We start from the raw sequence: 20,185 nt of genomic DNA on the forward strand, positions 1-20,185 counted from the left end.
TGTGTGGCAGGTGACCTATATTCCATCTATGGCAAGTGACCTATATTCCATCTATGGCAAGTGACCTACTTTCCGTTTGTGGCAAGTGATCTACTTTAGCTTGATGGCAAGTGACCTACTTTTCCTCGATGGCAAGTGACCTACTTTCACTGGATGACAAGTGACCTAATTCCGGTATATAAGGCAAGTGACCAATTTTTCTCAATGGCAAATGACCTACATTCGCAGGATGGCAAGTGACCTAGTTTCGCTGGATGGCAAGTGACCTACTTTACCTGGATGGCAAGTGACCTTATTTCTCTCGATGGCAAGTTACCTACTTTCCGTCTAATGAAAGGACCTACTTTCCGTCTGTGGCAAGTGACCTACATTCCGTCTATGGCAAGTGACCTACTTACCGTTTGTGGCAAGTGATCTACTTTAGCTTGATGGGAAATGACCTACTTCTCCTCGATGGCCAGTGACCTAATTTCGCTGGATGGCAAGTGACTATTTTCGCTGGATGGCAAGTGACCTAATTCCGGTATATATGGCAAGTGACCAATTTTTCTGAATTGCAAGTGACCTAATTTCGCAGGATGGCAAGTGACCTAGTTTCGCTGAATGGCAATTGACCTACTTTAGCTGGATGGCAAGTATACTACTCTTCCACGATGGCAATTGACCTAATTTCGTTGGATGGCAAGTAACCGACTTTCGCTGTATGGTAATAGCCCTAATTTCGCCAGATGGCAAGGGACCTACTTTCGCTGGATGGCAAGTCACCTACTTTCCGTCTATGGAAAGGACCTACTTTCCGTCTATGGAAAGGACCTACATTCCGTCTCAGGCAAGTGACCTACTTTCATTCTGTGGCAAGTGACCTACTTTCGCTGAATGTGAAGTGAGCATTTTCGCTGGATGGCATATGACCTACTTTCGCGGAATGGCAACAGACCTACTTTAGCTCGATGACAAGTGACCTAATACCGCTAGGTGGCAAATGACCTACTTTTTCTCAACGGCAAGTGACCTATTTTCGATGGATGGCAAGTGACCAATTTCTCTGGATGACAAGTGACCTAATTTCCCACGGTGGCAAGTAACCTACTTTCGCCGGATGGCCAGTGATCTTTCGTTGGATGGAAAGTGACCTAATTTTCCTCGATATAAAGTGACCTACTTTCGCTGGATGTTAATTGACTTACTTTCTTTCGATTGGAAGTGAACTACTTTCGCTGGATGGCAAGTGAAATACTTTTGCGCGGTGGCAAGTGACGAACAGTCTCTCGATGTCAAGTGGCCTGCTTTCGACAGATGGCAAGTTACCTATTTCATTCGATGGCAAGTGACCTACTTTTCCTCGATGGCAAGTGACATACTTTCGCTGGATGGCAAGTGACCTAATTTTTCTCAATGCTAATTGACCTAAATTCACTGGATGGGAAGTGACCTACTTTCGCTGGATGGTAAGTGACTTGCTTTCCCACAGTAGCAAGTAACCTACTTTCCCGGATGGCAAGTGACCTATTTTCGCTGGATAGCAAGTGACATACATTAGCTGGATGGCAAGTGTGCTACTTCTCCTCGATGGCAAGTGTCCTACTTTCGCTGGAAGGCAAGTGACCTAATTTTCGTGTATGGAGAGGACCTACATTCCGTCTATGGCAAGTGACCTACTTTCCGTCCATGACAAGTGATCTAATTTCCCTTGATAGCAAGTAACCTACTTTTCCTCGATGGCAAGTGACCTCCTTTCGCTGAATGTCAAGTGAGCATTTTCGCTGAATGTCATATGACCTAATTTCGCTGGATGGCAGAAGACCTACTTTAGCTCGATGACAAGTGACCTAATAACGCTAGATGGCAAATGACCAACTTATTCTCAACGGCAAGTGACCCACTTTCGCTGGATGGCAAGTGACCTACTTACGCTGGATGGCAAGTGACCTAATTTCACACGGTGGCAAGTAACCTACTTTCGCCGGATGGCAAGTGACCTACTTACGCTGGATGGCAAGTGACCTACATTCGATGAATGGCAAGTATCCTAATTTCGCCGGATGGCAAGTAACCTACTTTTGCCGGATGGCAAGTGACCTACTTTCGCTGGATGGCAAGTGACCTACTTACGCTGGATGTCAAGTGACATAATTCACACGATGGCATGTAACCCACTTTCGCCGGATGGCAAGTGACCTACTTACGCTGGATGATAAGTGACCTAATTTCACACGGTGGCAAGTAACCTACTTTCGCCGGATGGCAAGTGACCTACTTTCGTTCGATGGCATGTGACCTACTTTTCCTTGATGGCAAGTGACCTACTTTCGTTGGATGGCAAGTCACCTACTTTCGTTGGATGGCAAGTGACCTAATTTTCCTCCATGGCAAGTGACGTACTTTCGCTGGATGACAAGTGACTATTTTCGCTGGATGGCAAGTGACCTACATTCGCACTATTGAAAGTGACCTTCTTTGGCTGGATGGAAGTGAAATAATTTCGCCCGATGGCAAGTGACTAACATTTTCTCGATGGCAAGTGACCTAGTTTCGTCACATGGCAAGTGACCTAAGTGCTCTCGATGGAATGTGACGAACTTTCGCCAGATGGTAAATGACCTACTTTCTCTCGATTGAAATTGACCTACTTTCGCTCGATGGCAATTGACAATTTCGCTCCATAACAAGTGACCTACTTTCCCCCGATGGCAAGTGACCTACATCTGCCATATTGTAAGTGACCTAATTCTATCGACTGGAATTGACCTACTTTCGCTCGATGGAAAATGACTTATTTTCGTCCAATTGCAAGTGACATATTTTCCTGGATGGCAAGGGACGTATTTCCGCTGGATAGAAAGTGACATACTTTACCTCGGTAGCAAGTGATCTACTTTCAATCGATGTCAAGTGACCTAATTTCGCTGGATGGCAAGTGACCTACTTTCGGTGGATATCAAGTGACCTACTTTCCCTCGATGTCAAGTGACCTAATTTCGCTGGATGGCAAGTGACCTACTTTTGCTCGATGTTAATTGACTTACTTTCGTTCGATTGGAAGTGAACTACTATCGCTGGATGGCAAGTGAAATAATTTCGCCCGATGGCAAGTGGCCAACGTTCGCTCGATATCTAGTGACCTACTTTCGACAGATCGCAAGTTACCTATTTCTTTCGATGGTAAATGACCTACTCTCGCTCGATGGCAAATCACATAAATTTTCTCGTTGTCATGTGTCATATTTGCGCTCGATGGCAAGGAACCTAAATCTGCTAGATGGAAACTAAAATACTTTCGCTCGATAGCAAGTGACCTACTTTCGCTGGATGGCAAGTGATTATTTTCGCCGGATGGCAAGTGATCTACTTTCTCTCGATGCCAAGTGACCTAATTCTGCTTTATGGCAAGTGACATAATTTTTCTCAATGGGAAGTGACCTACATTCGCTGGATGGCAATTGACCTACTTTCACCGGATGGCAAGTGACCTATTTTGGCTGAATGACCTACTGTCGCTGTATGGTAATAGCCCTTATTTCGCTGGATGGCAAGTGACTTACATTCGCTGGATGGCAAGTGACCTACTTTCTCTCGATGGCAAGTGACCTACTTTCCGTCTATTGAAAGGACCTACTTTCCGTCTGTCGCAAGTGACCTACATTCCGTCAATGGCAAGTGACCTACATTCCTTTTGTGGCAAGTGATCTACTTTAGCTTGATGGCAAATGACCTAATTTTCCTCGATGACAAGTGACCTACATTCGCTGGATGGCAAGTGATTATTTTCGCTGGATGGCAAGTGACCTAATTCCGCTATATCGCAAGTGACCTAATTTTCCTGAATGGCAAGTTACGTACATTCGCTGGATGGCAAATTCCCTAGTTTCGCTGAATGGCAAGTGACCTACTTTAGCTAGAAGGCAAGTATACTACTCTTCCTCGATATCAATTGACCTACTTTCGTTGAATGGCAAGTAACCTACTTTCGCTGTATGGCAATAGCACTAATTTCTCCCGATGGCAAGTGACCTACTTTCGCTGGATGGCAAGTCACCTACTTTCCGTCTATGGAAAGGACCTACACTCCGTCTCTGGCAAGTGATCTAATTTCCGTCTGTGGCAAGTGATCTACTTTCGCTTGATGGCAAATCACCTACTTTTCCTCGATGTCAAGTGACATACTTTCGCTGAATGTCAAGTGAGCATTTTCGCTGGATGGCATATGACCTATTTTCGCTGGATGGCAAGAGACCTACTTTAGCTCAATGACACGTGACCTAATACCGCTAGGTAGCAAATGACCTACTTTTTCCCAACGGCAAGTGACCAATTTTTGATGGATGGAAAGTGACCTACTTTCGCTGGATGGCAAGTGACCTAATTTCCCACGGTGGTAAGTAACCCTTCGCCGGATGGCAAGTGACCTATTTTCGTTGGTTGGCATGTGACCTAATTCTCTTCGATGGAAAGTGACCTACTTTCGCTGGATGTTAATTGACTTACATTCGTTCGATTGGAAGCGACGTACTTTCGGTGGATGGCAAGTGAAGGATTTCGCCAGATGTCAAGTGACCTACTTTCTCTCGATTGCAATTGACCTACTTTCGCTCGATGGTAAATGACATTTTCGCTCAATAGCAAGTCTCCTACTTTCCCTCCATTGCAAGAGACTTACTTCCGCCAGATGGCAAGTGACCTAATTTTCTCGACTGCAATTGACCTACGTTCGCTCGATGGAAAATGACTTATTTTCGCTCGATGGCAAGTGACGTATTTTCCTGGATGGCAAGGAACCTATTTCCGCTGGTTAGAAAGTGACCTAATTTACCTCGGTAGCAAGTGACCTACTTTCCGTCTGTGGCAAGTGATCTACTTTCGCTCGATGGCAAGTTACTTCCGCCAGATGGCAAGTGACCTAATTCTCCCGACTACAAGTGATCTACTTTCGCTCGATGGAAAATGACTTATTTTCGCTCGATAGCAAGTGACCTACTTTCCCTCTATGGCAAGTGACCTACTTCCGCCAGATTGCAAGTGACCTAATTCCCTCGACTGCAAGTGACTTACTTTCGCTCGATGGAAAATGACTCATTTTCGCTCGATGGCAAGTGACCTATTTTCCTGGATGGCATGGGACATATTTCCGCTGGTTGGAAAGTGACCTATTTCCCTCGATGTCAAGTGACCTACATTCACTGGAAGGCAAGTGACCTACTTTCGCTGGATATCAAGTGACCTACTTTCCCTCGATGGCAAGTGACCTAATTTCGCAGGATGGCAAGTGACCTAATTTTGCTCGATGTTAATTACTTTCGTTCGATTGGAAATGAAATATTTTCGCTGGATGGCAAGTGAAATACTTTCGCCCGACGGCAAGTGGCCAACGTTCGCTCGATGTCAAGTGACCTACTTTCGACAGATGGCAAGTTACTTTTTTTCTTTCGATGATAAGTGACCTACTTTCGCTCGATGGCAAATCACATACATTCGCTCGTTGTCATGTGTCATATTTGCGCTCCATGGCAAGGAACCTAATTCTGCTAGATGGAAACTAACCTACTTTCGCTCGATAGCAAGTGATATACATTCGCTGGATGGCAAGTGACCTACTTTCTCTCGATGGCAAGTGACCTACTTTCCGTCTAAGGAAAGGACATAATCTCCGTCTGTGGCAAGTGACTTACATTCCGTCTATAGGAACTGACCTACTTTCCGTCTGTGGCAAGTGATCTACTTTTGCTTGATGGCAAGTGACATAATTTTCCTCAATGGCAAGTGACCTACTTTCGCTGGATGGCAACGGGCTATTTTCGCTCGATGGCAAGTGACCTAATTCCGCTATATGGCAAGAGACCTAATTTTTCTCAATGGCAAGTGAGCTACATTCGCTGGATGGCAAGTGACCTACTTTCGCTGGAGGGCAAGTGATATAATTTCCGTCTATGGAGAGGACCTACATTCCGTCTCTGGCAAGTGACCTACTTTCCGTCTGTGACAATGATCTAATTTCGCTTGATGGCAAGTGACCTACTTTTGCTCGATGGCAAGTGACCTACTTTCGCTGAATGTCAAGTGAGCATTTTTGCTGGACGGCATATGACCTACTTTCGCTGGATGGCAAGAGACCTACTTTAGCTCGATGACAAGTGACCTAATAACGTTAGGTGGCAAATGACCTCATTTTTCTCAAAGGCAAGTGACCCACTTTCGCTAGATGGCAAGTGACCTACTTACGCTGGATGGCAAGTGACCTAATTTCCCTCGGTGGCAAGTAACCTACTTTCGCCGGATGGAAAATGACCTACTTACGCTGTATGGCAAGAGACCTACTTTCGCTGGATGGCAAGTATCCTAATTTCGCCGGATATCAAGTAACCTACTTTTTCCGCATGGCAAGTGACCTGCTTTCGATGGATGGCAAGTGACCTAATTACGCTGGATGGCAAGTGACCTAATTCACACGATGTCAAGTAACCTACTTTCCCGGATGGCAAGTGACCTACTTTCGTTGGATGGCAAGTGACCTAATTTCACACGGTGGCAAGTAACCTACTTTCGCCGGATGGCAAGTGACCTACTTTCGTTCGATGGCATGTGACCTACTTTTCCTCGATGGCAAGTGACCTACTTTCGTTGGATGGCAAGTGACCTACTTTTCCTCCATGGCAAGTGACGTACTTTCGCTGGATGGCAAGTGACTATTTTCGCTGTATGGCAAGTGACCTCATTCCGCTATATCGCAAGTGACCTAATTTTTCTCAATGGGAAGAGACCTACATTCCCTGGGTGGCAAGTAACCTACTTTCGCTGGATGGCAAGTGACCTACTTTAAATTGATGGCAAGTATAGAACTCTTCCCGATAGCAAGTGACTTCATTTGGCTGGATGGCAAGTGACCTACTTTCGCTGTATGGAAATAGCCCTAATTTCGCTCGATGGCAAGTGATCTACTTTCGCTGGATGGCAAGTGACTTACTTTCTCTCGATGGCAAGTAACCTACTTTCCGTCTATTGAAAGGACCTACTTTCCGTGTGTGGCAGGTGACCTATATTCCATCTATGGCAAGTGACCTACTTTCCGTTTGTGGCAAGTGATCTACTTTAGCTTGATGGCAAGTGACCTACTTTTCCTCGATGGCAAGTGACCTACTTTCACTGGATGACAAGTGACCTAATTCCGGTATATAAGGCAAGTGACCAATTTTTCTCAATGGCAAATGACCTACATTCGCAGGATGGCAAGTGACCTAGTTTCGCTGGATGGCAAGTGACCTACTATACCTGGATGGCAAGTGACATTATTTCTCTCGATGGCAAGTGACCTACTTTCCGTCTAATGAAAGGACCTACTTTCCGTCTGTGGCAAGTGACCTACATTCCGTCTATGGCAAGTGACCTACTTACCGTTTGTGGCAAGTGATCTACTTTAGCTTGATGGGAAATGACCTACTTCTCCTCGATGGCCAGTGACCTAATTTCGCTGGATGGCAAGTGACTATTTTCGCTGGATGGCAAGTGACCTAATTCCGGTATATATGGCAAGTGACCAATTTTTCTGAATTGCAAGTGACCTAATTTCGCAGGATGGCAAGTGACCTAGTTTCGCTGAATGGCAATTGACCTACTTTAGCTGGATGGCAAGTATACTACTCTTCCACGATGGCAATTGACCTAATTTCGTTGGATGGCAAGTAACCTACTTTCGCTGTATGGTAATAGCCCTAATTTCGCCAGATGGCAAGGGACCTACTTTCGCTGGATGGCAAGTCACCTACTTTCCGTCTATGGAAAGGACCTACTTTCCGTCTATGGAAAGGACCTACATTCCGTCTCTGGCAAGTGACCTACTTTCATTCTGTGGCAAGTGACCTACTTTCGCTGAATGTGAAGTGAGCATTTTCGCTGGATGGCATATGACCTACTTTCGCGGAATGGCAACAGACCTACTTTAGCTCGATGACAAGTGACCTAATACCGCTAGGTGGCAAATGACCTACTTTTTCTCAACGGCAAGTGACCTATTTTCGATGGATGGCAAGTGACCAATTTCTCTGGATGACAAGTGACCTAATTTCCCACGGTGGCAAGTAACCTACTTTCGCCGGATGGCCAGTGATCTTTCGTTGGATGGAAAGTGACCTAATTTTCCTCGATATAAAGTGACCTACTTTCGCTGGATGTTAATTGACTTACTTTCTTTCGATTGGAAGTGAACTACTTTCGCTGGATGGCAAGTGAAATACTTTTGCGCGGTGGCAAGTGACGAACAGTCTCTCGATGTCAAGTGGCCTGCTTTCGACAGATGGCAAGTTACCTATTTCATTCGATGGCAAGTGACCTACTTTTCCTCGATGGCAAGTGACATACTTTCGCTGGATGGCAAGTGACCTAATTTTTCTCAATGCTAATTGACCTAAATTCACTGGATGGGAAGTGACCTACTTTCGCTGGATGGTAAGTGACTTGCTTTCCCACAGTAGCAAGTAACCTACTTTCCCGGATGGCAAGTGACCTATTTTCGCTGGATAGCAAGTGACATACATTAGCTGGATGGCAAGTGTGCTACTTCTCCTCGATGGCAAGTGTCCTACTTTCGCTGGAAGGCAAGTGACCTAATTTTCGTGTATGGAGAGGACCTACATTCCGTCTATGGCAAGTGACCTACTTTCCGTCTATGACAAGTGATCTAATTTCCCTTGATAGCAAGTAACCTACTTTTCCTCGATGGCAAGTGACCTCCTTTCGCTGAATGTCAAGTGAGCATTTTCGCTGAATGTCATATGACCTAATTTCGCTGGATGGCAGAAGACCTACTTTAGCTCGATGACAAGTGACCTAATAACGCTAGATGGCAAATGACCAACTTATTCTCAACGGCAAGTGACCCACTTTCGCTGGATGGCAAGTGACCTACTTACGCTGGATGGCAAGTGACCTAATTTCACACGGTGGCAAGTAACCTACTTTCGCCGGATGGCAAGTGACCTACTTACGCTGGATGGCAAGTGACCTACATTCGATGAATGGCAAGTATCCTAATTTCGCCGGATGGCAAGTAACCTACTTTTGCCGGATGGCAAGTGACCTACTTTCGCTGGATGGCAAGTGACCTACTTACGCTGGATGTCAAGTGACATAATTCACACGATGGCATGTAACCCACTTTCGCCGGATGGCAAGTGACCTACTTACGCTGGATGATAAGTGACCTAATTTCACACGGTGGCAAGTAACCTACTTTCGCCGGATGGCAAGTGACCTACTTTCGTTCGATGGCATGTGACCTACTTTTCCTTGATGGCAAGTGACCTACTTTCGTTGGATGGCAAGTGACCTACTTTCGTTGGATGGCAAGTGACCTAATTTTCCTCCATGGCAAGTGACGTACTTTCGCTGGATGACAAGTGACTATTTTCGCTGGATGGCAAGTGACCTACATTCGCACTATTGAAAGTGACCTTCTTTGGCTGGATGGAAGTGAAATAATTTCGCCCGATGGCAAGTGACTAACATTTTCTCGATGGCAAGTGACCTAGTTTCGTCACATGGCAAGTGACCTAAGTGCTCTCGATGGAATGCGACGAACTTTCGCCAGATGGTAAATGACCTACTTTCTCTCGATTGAAATTGACCTACTTTCGCTCGATGGCAATTGACAATTTCGCTCCATAACAAGTGACCTACTTTCCCCCGATGGCAAGTGACCTACATCTGCCATATTGTAAGTGACCTAATTCTATCGACTGGAATTGACCTACTTTCGCTCGATGGAAAATGACTTATTTTCGTCCAATTGCAAGTGACATATTTTCCTGGATGGCAAGGGACGTATTTCCGCTGGATAGAAAGTGACATACTTTACCTCGGTAGCAAGTGATCTACTTTCAATCGATGTCAAGTGACCTAATTTCGCTGGATGGCAAGTGACCTACTTTCGGTGGATATCAAGTGACCTACTTTCCCTCGATGTCAAGTGACCTAATTTCGCTGGATGGCAAGTGACCTACTTTTGCTCGATGTTAATTGACTTACTTTCGTTCGATTGGAAGTGAACTACTATCGCTGGATGGCAAGTGAAATAATTTCGCCCGATGGCAAGTGGCCAACGTTCGCTCGATATCTAGTGACCTACTTTCGACAGATCGCAAGTTACCTATTTCTTTCGATGGTAAATGACCTACTCTCGCTCGATGGCAAATCACATAAATTTTCTCGTTGTCATGTGTCATATTTGCGCTCGATGGCAAGGAACCTAAATCTGCTAGATGGAAACTAAAATACTTTCGCTCGATAGCAAGTGACCTACTTTCGCTGGATGGCAAGTGATTATTTTCGCCGGATGGCAAGTGATCTACTTTCTCTCGATGCCAAGTGACCTAATTCTGCTTTATGGCAAGTGACATAATTTTTCTCAATGGGAAGTGACCTACATTCGCTGGATGGCAATTGACCTACTTTCACCGGATGGCAAGTGACCTATTTTGGCTGAATGACCTACTGTCGCTGTATGGTAATAGCCCTTATTTCGCTGGATGGCAAGTGACTTACATTCGCTGGATGGCAAGTGACCTACTTTCTCTCGATGGCAAGTGACCTACTTTCCGTCTATTGAAAGGACCTACTTTCCGTCTGTCGCAAGTGACCTACATTCCGTCAATGGCAAGTGACCTACATTCCTTTTGTGGCAAGTGATCTACTTTAGCTTGATGGCAAATGACCTAATTTTCCTCGATGACAAGTGACCTACATTCGCTGGATGGCAAGTGATTATTTTCGCTGGATGGCAAGTGACCTAATTCCGCTATATCGCAAGTGACCTAATTTTCCTGAATGGCAAGTTACGTACATTCGCTGGATGGCAAATTCCCTAGTTTCGCTGAATGGCAAGTGACCTACTTTAGCTAGAAGGCAAGTATACTACTCTTCCTCGATATCAATTGACCTACTTTCGTTGAATGGCAAGTAACCTACTTTCGCTGTATGGCAATAGCACTAATTTCTCCCGATGGCAAGTGACCTACTTTCGCTGGATGGCAAGTCACCTACTTTCCGTCTATGGAAAGGACCTACACTCCGTCTCTGGCAAGTGATCTAATTTCCGTCTGTGGCAAGTGATCTACTTTCGCTTGATGGCAAATCACCTACTTTTCCTCGATGTCAAGTGACATACTTTCGCTGAATGTCAAGTGAGCATTTTCGCTGGATGGCATATGACCTATTTTCGCTGGATGGCAAGAGACCTACTTTAGCTCAATGACACGTGACCTAATACCGCTAGGTAGCAAATGACCTACTTTTTCCCAACGGCAAGTGACCAATTTTTGATGGATGGAAAGTGACCTACTTTCGCTGGATGGCAAGTGACCTAATTTCCCACGGTGGTAAGTAACCCTTCGCCGGATGGCAAGTGACCTATTTTCGTTGGTTGGCATGTGACCTAATTCTCTTCGATGGAAAGTGACCTACTTTCGCTGGATGTTAATTGACTTACATTCGTTCGATTGGAAGCGACGTACTTTCGGTGGATGGCAAGTGAAGGATTTCGCCAGATGTCAAGTGACCTACTTTCTCTCGATTGCAATTGACCTACTTTCGCTCGATGGTAAATGACATTTTCGCTCAATAGCAAGTCTCCTACTTTCCCTCCATTGCAAGAGACTTACTTCCGCCAGATGGCAAGTGACCTAATTTTCTCGACTGCAATTGACCTACGTTCGCTCGATGGAAAATGACTTATTTTCGCTCGATGGCAAGTGACGTATTTTCCTGGATGGCAAGGAACCTATTTCCGCTGGTTAGAAAGTGACCTAATTTACCTCGGTAGCAAGTGACCTACTTTCCGTCTGTGGCAAGTGATCTACTTTCGCTCGATGGCAAGTTACTTCCGCCAGATGGCAAGTGACCTAATTCTCCCGACTACAAGTGATCTACTTTCGCTCGATGGAAAATGACTTATTTTCGCTCGATAGCAAGTGACCTACTTTCCCTCTATGGCAAGTGACCTACTTCCGCCAGATTGCAAGTGACCTAATTCCCTCGACTGCAAGTGACTTACTTTCGCTCGATGGAAAATGACTCATTTTCGCTCGATGGCAAGTGACCTATTTTCCTGGATGGCATGGGACATATTTCCGCTGGTTGGAAAGTGACCTATTTCCCTCGATGTCAAGTGACCTACATTCACTGGAAGGCAAGTGACCTACTTTCGCTGGATATCAAGTGACCTACTTTCCCTCGATGGCAAGTGACCTAATTTCGCAGGATGGCAAGTGACCTAATTTTGCTCGATGTTAATTACTTTCGTTCGATTGGAAATGAAATATTTTCGCTGGATGGCAAGTGAAATACTTTCGCCCGACGGCAAGTGGCCAACGTTCGCTCGATGTCAAGTGACCTACTTTCGACAGATGGCAAGTTACTTTTTTTCTTTCGATGATAAGTGACCTACTTTCGCTCGATGGCAAATCACATACATTCGCTCGTTGTCATGTGTCATATTTGCGCTCCATGGCAAGGAACCTAATTCTGCTAGATGGAAACTAACCTACTTTCGCTCGATAGCAAGTGATATACATTCGCTGGATGGCAAGTGACCTACTTTCTCTCGATGGCAAGTGACCTACTTTCCGTCTAAGGAAAGGACATAATCTCCGTCTGTGGCAAGTGACTTACATTCCGTCTATAGGAACTGACCTACTTTCCGTCTGTGGCAAGTGATCTACTTTTGCTTGATGGCAAGTGACATAATTTTCCTCAATGGCAAGTGACCTACTTTCGCTGGATGGCAACGGGCTATTTTCGCTCGATGGCAAGTGACCTAATTCCGCTATATGGCAAGAGACCTAATTTTTCTCAATGGCAAGTGAGCTACATTCGCTGGATGGCAAGTGACCTACTTTCGCTGGAGGGCAAGTGATATAATTTCCGTCTATGGAGAGGACCTACATTCCGTCTCTGGCAAGTGACCTACTTTCCGTCTGTGACAATGATCTAATTTCGCTTGATGGCAAGTGACCTACTTTTGCTCGATGGCAAGTGACCTACTTTCGCTGAATGTCAAGTGAGCATTTTTGCTGGACGGCATATGACCTACTTTCGCTGGATGGCAAGAGACCTACTTTAGCTCGATGACAAGTGACCTAATAACGCTAGGTGGCAAATGACCTCATTTTTCTCAAAGGCAAGTGACCCACTTTCGCTGGATGGCAAGTGACCTACTTACGCTGGATGGCAAGTGACCTAATTTCCCACGGTGGCAAGTAACCTACTTTCGCCGGATGGAAAATGACCTACTTACGCTGTATGGCAAGAGACCTACTTTCGCTGGATGGCAAGTATCCTAATTTCGCCGGATATCAAGTAACCTACTTTTTCCGCATGGCAAGTGACCTGCTTTCGATGGATGGCAAGTGACCTAATTACGCTGGATGGCAAGTGACCTAATTCACACGATGTCAAGTAACCTACTTTCCCGGATGGCAAGTGACCTACTTTCGTTGGATGGCAAGTGACCTAATTTCACACGGTGGCAAGTAACCTACTTTCGCCGGATGGCAAGTGACCTACTTTCGTTCGATGGCATGTGACCTACTTTTCCTCGATGGCAAGTGACCTACTTTCGTTGGATGGCAAGTGACCTACTTTTCCTCCATGGCAAGTGACGTACTTTCGCTGGATGGCAAGTGACTATTTTCGCTGTATAGCAAGTGACCTCATTCCGCTATATCGCAAGTGACCTAATTTTTCTCAATGGGAAGAGACCTACATTCGCTGGGTGGCAAGTGACCTACTTTCGCTGGATGGCAAGTGACCTACTTTAAATTGATGGCAAGTATACAACTCTTCCCGATAGCAAGTGACTTCATTTGGCTGGATGGCAAGTGACCTATTTTCGCTGTATGGTAATAGCCCTAATTTCGCTCAATGGCAAGAGACCTACTTTCGCTGGATGTCAAGTAACCTTCTTTCTCTCGATGGCAATGAAATACCTTCCGTCTATGGATTGGACCTACTTTCCGTTTGTAGTAAGTGACCTACATTCCGTCTCTGGCAAGTGACCTACTTTTGCTTGATTGCAAGTGACCTACTTTTCCTCGATGGCACATTACCTACTTTCGTTGCATGGCAAGTGACTATTTTCGCAGGTTGGCAAGTGACCTAAGTCCGCTATATGGCAAGTGACCTAATTTTTCTCAATGGCAAGAGGCCTACATTCACTGTATGGCAAGTGACCTACTTCCGCTGGATGGCAAGTGACCTACTTTAGCAGGATGGCAAGTATACTACTCTTCCTCGATGGCAAGTGACCTACTTTCGTTGGATGGCAAGTAACCTAGTTTCGCTGTATGGTAATAGCCGTAATTTCGCTCGATGGCGAGTGACCTACTTTCGCTGAATGGCATGTGACCTAATTTCCGTCTATGGAAAGGACCTACATTCCGTCTCTGGCAAGTGACCCACTTTCCGGCTGTGGCAAGTGAGCTACTTTCGCTTGATGGCAAGTGACCTACTTATCCTCGATGGTAAGTGACCTACTTTCGCTGCATGTCATGTGAGCATTTTCGCTGGATGGCGTATGACCTAATTTCGCTGAATGGCAAGAGACCTACTTCAGCTCGATGTCAAGTGACCTAATACCGCTGGGTGGCAAATGACATATTTCTTTTCAACGGCAAGTGACCTACTTTCGCTGGATGGCCAGTGACCTAATTACACACGGTGGCAAGTAACCAACTTTCGCCGGATGACAAGTGACCTACTTTCGTTGGATGGCAAGTGACCTAATTTTCCTCGATGGCAAGTGACCTACTTTCGCTGGATGTTAAATGACTTAATTTCGTTCGATTGGATGTGACCTACTTTCGCTGGATGGCAAGTGAAGTACTTTCGCAAGATGGCAAGTGACCTACTTTCTGTCGATTAAAATTGACCTACTTTCGCTCGATGGCAATTGACATTTTCGCTCCATAGCAAGTGACCTACTTTCCCTCAATGGCAAGTGACCTACATCCGACATATTGTAAGTTACCTAATTCTCTCGACTGCAAGTGACCTAATTTCGCTCGATGGAAAATGACTTATTTTTGCTGGATGGCAAGTGACCTATTTTCATGGCTGGCAGGGACGTATTTCTGCTGGTTAGAAAGTGACATACTTTACCTCGGTAGCAAGTGACCTACTTTCCCTCGATGTCAAGTGACCTAATTTCGCTGGATGGCAAGTGACCTACTTTTGCTCGATGTTAATTGACTTACTATCGTTCGATTGGAAGTGAACTACTTTCGCTGGATGGCAAGTGAAATATTTTCGACCGATGGCAAGTGCCCAACGTTCTCTCGATGTCAAGTGCCCTACTTTCGACAGATCGCAAGTTATCTATTTCTTTCGATGGTAAGTGACCTACTCTCGCTCGATGGCAAATCACATAATTTTTCTCGATGTCATGTGTCATATTTGCGCTCGATGGCAAGGAATCTAAATCTGCTAGATGGAAACTAACCTACTTTCGCTCGATAGCAAGTGACCTACTTTCGCTGGATGGCAAGTGACTATTTTCTCAGGATGGCAAGTGACCCACTTTCTCTCGATGGCAAGTGACCTAATTCCGCTATATGGCAAGTGACCTAAATTTTCTCGATTGAGGGTGACCCTACATTCGCTGGATGTCAAGTGACCTACTTTCCCCGGATGGCAAGTGACCTACTTTGGCTGGATGGAAAGTGACCTACTTCCGCTGTATGGTAATAGCCCTAAATTCGCTCGATGGCAAGTGACCTATTTTCGCTGGATGCAAGTGACCTACTTTCTCTCGATGGCAAGTGACCTACTTTCCGTCTAATGAAAGGACCTAATTTCCGTCTGTGGCAAGTGACCTACATTCCGTCTATGGCAAGTGACCTACTTTCCGTTTGTGGCAAGTGATCACTTTAGCTTGATGGAAAATGACCTACCTCTCCTCGATGGCAAGTGACCTAATTTCGCTGGATGGCAAGGGACTATTTTCACTGGATGGCAAGTGACCTAATTCCGGTATATATGGCAAGTGACAAATTTTTCTCAATGGCAAGTGACCTACATTCGCAGGATGGCAAGTGACCTAGTTTCGCTGAATGGCAAGTGACCTACTTTAGCTGGATGGCAAGTATACTACTCTTCCTCGATGACAATTGACCTAATTTCGTTGGATGGCATGTAACCTACCCTCGCTGTATGGCAATAGCCCTAATTTCTTTAGATGGCAAGTCATCTACTTTCCGTCTATGGAAAGGACCTACATTCCGTCTCTGGCAAGTGACCGACTTTCCGTCTGTGGCAAGTGACCTACTTTCGCTTGATGGCAAGTCACATACTTTTCCTCGATGGCAAGTGACCTATTTTCGCTGAATGTCAAGTGAGCATTTTCGCTGGATGGCATATGACCTACTTTCGCTGAATGGCAAGTGACCTACTTTAGCTGGATGGCAAGTATACAACTCTTCCTCGATGGCAATTAACCTACTTTCGTTGGATGGCAAGTAACCTACTTTCGCTGTATGGTAATAGCCCTAATTTCGCCCGATGGCAAGTGATCTACTTTCGCAGGATGGAAAGTCACCTACTTTCCGTCTATGGAAAGGACCTACATTCCGTCTCTGGCAAGTGATCTATTTTCCGTCTGTGGCAAGTGAGCTACTTTCGCTTGATGGCAAGTCACCTACTTTTCCTCGATGGCAAGTGACATACTTTCGCTGAATGTCAAGTGAGCATTTTCGCTGGATGGCATACCACCTAATTTAACTGGATGGCAAGACATCTACTTTTGCTCGATGACAAGTGCCCTAATACCGCTAGGTAGCAAATGACCTACTTTTTCTCAACGGCAAGTGACCTAGTTTCGATGGATGGAAAGTGATCTACTTTCGCTGGATGGCAAGTGACATAATTTCCCACGGTGGTAAGTAACCTACTTTCGAAGGATGGCAAGTGACCTAATTTTCCTCGATGGAAAGTGACCTACTTTCGCTGGATCTTAATTGCCTTACATTCGTTCGATTGGAAGTGACCTATTTTCGCTGGATGGCAAGTGAAGGATTTCGCCAGATGGCAAGTGACCTACTCTCTCTCGATTGCAATTGACCTACTTTCGCTCGATGGCAAATGACATTTTCGCTCAATAGCAAGTGTCCTACTTTACCTCCATTGCAAGTGACCTACTTCCGCCAGATGGCAAGTGACCTAATTCTCTCGACTGCAATTGACCTACTTTCGCTCGATGGAAAATGACTTATTTTCGCTCGATGGCAAGTGACCTAATTTCCTGGATGGCAAGGGACGTATTTCCGCTGGTTAGAAAGTGACCAAGTTTACCTCGGTAGCAAGTGACCACTTTCCGTCTGTGGCAAGTGATCTACTTTCGCTTGATGGCAAGTGGCCTACTTTTCACCGATGGCAAGTGACCTACTTTCGCTGAATTTCAAGTGAGCATTTTCGCTGGATGGCATATGACCTATTTTCGCTGGATGGCAAGGGACAACTTTAGCTCGATGACAAGTGACCTAATACCGCTAGGTGGCAAATGACCAACTTTTTCTCAACGGCATGTGACCTACTTTCGCTGGATGGCAAGTGACCTACTTTCGCAGGATGGCAAGTGCACAAATTTCACACGGTGGCAAGTAACCTACTTTCGCCGGATGGCAAGTGACTACTTTCGTTGGATGGCAAGTGACCGATATTTCCTCGATGGTAAGTGACCTACTTTCGCTTGATTTTAATTGACTTACTTTCGTTCGTTTGGAAGTGACCTCTTTCGCTGGATGGCAAGTGAAGTACTTTCGCCGGTTGGACAGTGATCTATTTTCTCTCGATTGAAATTGACCTATATTCGCTCGATGGAAAATGACGTATTTTCGCTCGATAGCAAGTGACCTACTATCCCTAGATGGCAAGTGACCTACTTCCGCCAGATGGAAAGTGACCTAATTCTCTCGACTGCAAGTGACCTACTTTCGCTCGATGGAAAATGACTTATTTTCGCTCGATGGCAAGTGACATATTTTCCTGGATGGCAAGGGACCTATTTCCACTGGTTGGAAAGTAACCTATTTTACCTCGGTAGCAAGTGACCTACATTCCTTCGATTTCAAATGACCTACTTTCACTGGAAGGCAAGTGACTTACTTTCGCTAGATATCGCAAATGACCTACTTTTTCTCAACGGCAAGTGACCTAGTTACGATGGATGGAAAGTGACCTACTTTCGCTGGATGGCAAGTGACATAATTTCCCACGGTGGTAAGTAACCTACTTTCGAAGGATGACAAGTGACCTAATTTCCCTCAATGGCAAGTGACCTAATTTCGCTGGATGGCAAGTGACCTACTTTTGCTCGATGTTACTTGACTTACTTTCGTTCGATGGGAAGTGAACTACTTTCGCTGGATGGCAAGTGAAATATTTTCTCCCGACGGCAAGTGGCCAACGTTCGCTCCATGTCAAGTGACCTACTTTCGATAGATGGCAAATTACCTATTTCTTTCGACGGTAAGTGACCTACATTCGCTCGATGGCAAATCACATAATTTTGCTCGATGTCATGTGTCATAATTGCGCTCGATGGCAAGGAACCTAAATCTGCTAGATGGAAACTAACCTACTTTCGCTCGATAGCAAGTGACCTACTTTCGTTGGATGGCAAGTGAGCTACTTTTCCTCCATGGCAACTGATCTACTTTCGCTGGATGGCACGTAACTATTTTCGATGGATTGCATGTGACCTAATTTCGTTATATGGTAAGTGACCGAATTTTTCTCAATGGGAAATGACCTACATTCGCTGGATGGCAAGTGACTTACTTTCGCTGGATGGCAAGTGACCTACTTTCGCCGGATGGCATGTGACCTACTTTGGCTGGATGGCAATTGACGTACTTTCGCTGTATGGTAATAGCCCTAATTTCGCTCAATGGCAAGTAACCTACTTTCGCTGGATGGCAAGTGACCAACTTTCTCTCGGTGGCAAGTGACCTACTTCCCGTATATTGGAAGGACCTACTTTCCGTCTGCGGCAAGTGACCTACATCCCGTCTATGGCAAATGACCCATTTTTCGTCTGTGGCAAGTGATCTACTTTCGCTTGATGGCAAGAGACCTACTTTTACTCGATGGCAAGTAACCTACTTTTGCTGGATGGCATGTAATTATTTTCGCTGGATGGCAAGTGACCTAATTCCGCTATATGGCAAGTGACTAATTTTTCTCAGTGGCAAAGGACCTACATTCGCTGGATGGCGAGTGGCCTACTTTCACTGGATGGCAAGTGACCTACTTTAGCTGGACGGCAAGTAAACTACTCTTCCTCGATGGCAAGTGACCTACCTTTGTTGGATGGCATATAACCCACATTCGCTGTATGGTAATAGCCCTAATTTCGCTCGTTTGCAATTGACCTACTTCCGCTGGATGGCAAGTGACCTACTTTCCGTCTATGGAAAGGACCCACATTCCGTCTCTGGCAAGTGACTTATTTTCCGTCTGTGGCAAGTGATCTAATTTCGATTGATGGCAAGTGACATACATTTCCTCGATGGCAAGTGACCTAATTTCGCTGAATGTCAAGTGAGCATTTTCGCTGGATGGCATATGAGCTAATTGCGCTGGATGGCAAGAGACCTACTTTAGCTCGATGACAAGTGACCTAATACCGGTAGGTGGTAAATGACCTAATTTTTCTCAATGGCAAGTGACCTACTTTCGCTGGATGGCAAGTGACGTACTTTCGCTGGATGGCAAGTGACCTAATTTCTCACGGTGGCAAGTAACCTACTTTCGCTGGATGGCAAGTGACCTACTTTCGTAGGATGGCAAGTGACGTCATTTTCCTCGATGGTAAGTGACCTACTTAGGCTGGATGTTAATTGACTTACTTTCGTTCGATTGGAAGTGACCTTTTTCGCTGGATAGCATTTGAAGTACTTTCGACAGATGGCAAGTGACCTACTTTTCCTCGATGTTAATTGACTTACTTTCGTTCGATTGGAAGTGAACTACTTTCGCTGGATGGCAAGTGAAATACTTTCGCCCGATGGCAAGTGGCCAGCGTTCGCTGGATGTCAAGTGACCTACTTTCGACAGATGGGAAGTTATCGATGTCTTTCGATGGTAAGTGACCTACTTTCGCTCGATAGCAAATCATATACTTTTGCTCGATGTCATGTGTCATATT

This window comes from Periplaneta americana, chromosome 12 (genome assembly GCF_040183065.1).
Source record: "Periplaneta americana isolate PAMFEO1 chromosome 12, P.americana_PAMFEO1_priV1, whole genome shotgun sequence".
Taxonomy (NCBI): domain Eukaryota; kingdom Metazoa; phylum Arthropoda; class Insecta; order Blattodea; family Blattidae; genus Periplaneta; species Periplaneta americana.